This window comes from Haliotis rufescens, unplaced genomic scaffold (genome assembly GCF_023055435.1).
Source record: "Haliotis rufescens isolate VD_foot unplaced genomic scaffold, xgHalRufe1.0.p SCAF_25, whole genome shotgun sequence".
Lineage (NCBI taxonomy): Eukaryota > Metazoa > Mollusca > Gastropoda > Lepetellida > Haliotidae > Haliotis > Haliotis rufescens.
The window spans coordinates 2,794,055-2,798,287 of NW_025963946.1; the positions used below are offsets into that span (position 1 = coordinate 2,794,055).

At 39.1% G+C, this 4,233-nt stretch overlaps 1 long non-coding RNA gene across 1 annotated transcript; it reads left to right on the forward strand.

The window, feature by feature from the left end:
* Positions 1 to 828: 828 nt before the first annotated feature.
* LOC124116928 lies at positions 829 to 3,822 on the forward strand. The gene is made up of 2 exons (XR_006858198.2): positions 829 to 3,032; positions 3,341 to 3,822. It is a non-coding gene; the product is annotated as an uncharacterized LOC124116928 (long non-coding RNA).
* Positions 3,823 to 4,233: the final 411 nt, after the last annotated feature.

Here is a 4,233-nt window from a genome sequence, read left to right on the forward strand (position 1 = left end):
CTGGTTAATTCTCGCGAACGGTCTGTATGGAACAATCAGGTCCCTTGGGTAGACTGGTTAATTCTCGCGAACAGTCTGCATGGATCAATCAGGTCCCTCGGGTAGACTGGTTAATTCTCGCGAACGGTCTGCATGGATCAATCAGGTCCCTCGGGTAGACTGGTTAATTCTCGCGAACGGTCTGCATGGATCAATCAGGTCCCTCGGGTAGACTGGTTAATTCTCTCGAATGGTCTGCATGGATCAATCAGGTCCCTCGGGTAGACTGGTTAATTCTCTCGAATGGTCTGCATGGATCAATCAGGTCCCACAGGTAGACTGACTAATTCTCGTGAATGGTCTGCATGGATCAATCAGGTCCCCCTTGTAAACTGGCTCATTCTCTCGAACGGTCTGCATGGATCAATCAGGTCCCTCGGGTAGACTGGCTGATTCTCGCGAACGGTCTGCATGGATCAATCAGGTCCCTCGGGTAGACTGGTTAATTCTCGCGAACGGTCTGTATGGATCAATCAGGTCCCTCGGGTAGACTGGTAGACTGGTTGATTGTTTATACCAGAAAAGGCTACCGATCAGTTTTCCCCTGACACAGGGACGTACAGCGGTTATATCACATTAAACATTGTATGCACACTTGTGATGAAACACTGATAGTGTCACGGGGCTACACAGTCAGTTGAATATTCTAGAAACCCACACAGAAAAATGGAATTTAACGGTAAATCTGGAAAAAACAAAAGTTGTTGTATACAGACGAGGTGGGGTGCTTTCAAAAAAGGATATTTGGTATAATAGGGGAGGGGGGGGGGGGGGGGGGGGGGGGGTAGTGTCAAGCTACAAATAACTTGGTTTACCTTTTTAGCCATCAGGAAAATTTGTAATAGTATATCTGATCTAGCACGAAGAGCAAAAAGAGCTTTGGTCGAATTGATTGCCACCTTAAGTTAAATTGATCTTATTTCAAAGTCAGCGTTCTTTAAGATATTCGATTCGCAAATACAACCTATACTTTTATATGGCTCTGAAGTGTTGGGATTTCAACAATATGACAAATTGGAAAAAGTTCATCTATTAGCCTGTAAGAAATTCCTGCAAGTAGGACAACAAACCCCAAATGCTATAATCTACGGGGAAAGGGGTCGCTTTCCACTGTACATCAACTCCTATGTTAGAACACTTAAGTTTTGGCTTAAATTAATTCATATGAATGAAGACAGATGGCCAAAAAAGGCTTATAATATGTTATTCTATTTAGATAACTGTGGACGCCATACATGGGCTTCTAACATTCGTTTACTTCTTTTTTCTCATGGCTTTGGTTTTGTATGGATATCGCAAACAGTTGGGAACCAGCTTTCATTTCTACGACTTTTTAAGGATACTTGTATAAACATGTTTTACCAAAACTGGAGATCAGTCTTAAACTCTAGTTCAAGATATCATTTATAAGCAGAGTTTAAAAGTCTTTTAGAACCTGAAAAATATCTTTCAATTTTGTATGAAAGAAAATTTAGAAACATAATTGTAAGATTTAGAGCAGGTCTTTCAAAATTGAAGAATAATGAAGCAGATATCTGTCGATAGAAAAGTCTTTTCGAATATATCCAGTCTGTAATAATGGTATAGAGGATGAATTTCATTTTTTACTCATTTGTTCATGTTATAATGATCTCAGAAAAGAATACTTACCGGCAAAACTTTGCCGATATCCTAGCTTGAACCATTTCAAATCTATTATGTGTAATAACATAGAAGCAGTCTTAAACAGTTTATCACGTTGCCTATATTACGCTTATGCAAAAAGAACAAGTAGTACAATTCAATTATGACATAAGTCATGTGTCACGTTACTTTACCGTTGCATCTGTGAACAATTGGTATATTGTGAACTGTAATTGTATATGGGCCCGAGGCCTTCATGCAAATAAAAGTTCTTCTTCTACTTCTACTGTATAAAAAATATATAACTAAAGCACTCTTTCAAAGGTGATTGATGCTAAATATATGTTACAAGACAAACATGAAATTTATAAAATAAAATTCCAAATAGTAGTTAGAATTTGATGAGGAAAAATAGATACTGCAAGACAGATTTATCAGGTCATTATCCATTTGAAGAAAAACACTTTCCTGGGCCCCATTTCAAATCTAACTAAAGATATAGTATTTCAGTTAATCACGGACCCTATTCCTGTGTGTACAAGCAATGTAATTGTGTATAAAATTACTCGTCCCTGATACTTTGCTGTTATTTTTGCTTACAGGTGTTTGTAGCAAAGATTTAAACAATAAACAAATATTTGCACTTTTGGTTTAACGTGATATACAAACATACTCAATCATATAATAAAGAAATCTGTTTTGTGGTGACAAGACTTCACTGGATTTGTTCAATATATTGTCAATATGGGGAGTGTTTCACTTTACCAGTGGATGGCTATGGCTTAGTTTCCAAAGTACTTTTCCTGGAAAGTTATTTCTGTTACAGGGCTCTAGACAAGGGCCGTATATACAAATGAAAATACTTGAGATAAGATGTACGAATTAAGGATCTGTGCATCGCCTACAGGGCTCTAGATAAGGGTCGCATGTACAAATGAAAATACATGAGATAAGATGTACGAATTAAGGAAAGTATCTGATATCTGGGTATCGCCTACAGGGCTCTAGATAAGGGCCGTATGTACAAATGAAAATACTTGAGATAAGATGTACGAATTAAGGGGAGTATCCAATATCTGTGTATCGCCTAAGCTTTATTTAGTTTTCTTCACTAGATACTTGATTATTTGGAGCACTATTACCCTCAACCTCTTTAACAATCCCACGATCACAGCTAAGTCCTCACTTCTGCTACACAAACTGCAGAGCGGCTTTGAAAAGTAAACCAGAATATTCTTATATTTCTATTTCAGAAAACCATGACGTCTGTCGGCAACATGGATGAGTTGGGTGAACTCTTAGCAACTCTTCAAAAAAGGAGCAACTGAGCGAGCACTGATGAGTGGATTAAATATCTGTGAATGTATCACGTATGGCACATTCACCTCTTTCCATGTGGTTATAGGGGACGTTTATTCGGCTTAATAAATAAGTCGAATACATCAATAATAAATCTGCTTTGAGTTGACATTTGCAGCGTGAGTGTGCGTGTGTGAGTGAATTATCCTTCACCGTTTAAAACAAATAATGGATTATTGCAGTGTGCTACAGTTAAAAACAACTATTTGTGCAGATGAAGCTGAACAATTGCAAATATCTGGTCTCTATACAAAATGGTTTGCCAAACCAATTACTTATTATATTCATAATGACATTTGTTCCTGTCATTTGTTAACAGAGGCTGTGAGGAGGGAGGCTGCAGCTGAGGTCTTAACAGCCACAGAAAGGACACAGTGACCTGTGTGATTGAATGACTTCGAGTTCGAGGAGCTTGGCTTAGCAATGGCGCAAGGAAAAAGTGACATGAGAAACTGAGCTGCGCATACAGTGCTGAATTGCAAGGGAACAGCGTTCACATTCAAATACAGTGGACAATATCCACAGTCGTTTCAGCGCCTTGTATGACAAAAACTTGGTATTGACAGCGTTCATATGCACATGCAGTGGACAATATCCAAAGTCGTTTCAGCACCTTGTATGACAAAAACTTGGTATTGACAGCGTTCATATGCACATACAGTGGACAATATCCACAGTCGTTTCACCACCTTGTATGACAAAAACTTGGTATTGACAACTTATGCAAGTTGCGAGCTTCAAAATCTGCTTTGTGACAGGTATTAACACTGTTATAATACCATAAAGTTTTTTTTTATTCTGTTCTGCTTTCTGTGTTTAGTTATGAGTATTAAACCTGATTCTAAACCGATAATTATTGTCGGGCCAATTTCAATCCAATGCTGAGTCGATTTTGATTGCCGATGTCGGGACGATGTCAATCCGATGCTAAGACGATAACAATTGCCGATGTCGGGCCGATGGCTGACCGATGCTGCTCCGATAATTATTTCGACGTTGAGCCGATGTCGAACCGATGAGCAAAACTGCATCGGCCCGACGATGTTCGACGATGTTCGGCCGATGTTGGGCCGATGTTGGGCCGATGCAGGGGGGCTAGCTGTGCTTTCACAATGCCAAGGCAGCGTGCCTGTCTTTTAACGAAAAACTTGTGTCTACATAGTTTTCGTAAATATTGAACGTCTCTTTAGGAACATGTCGCTATTAAGTGTA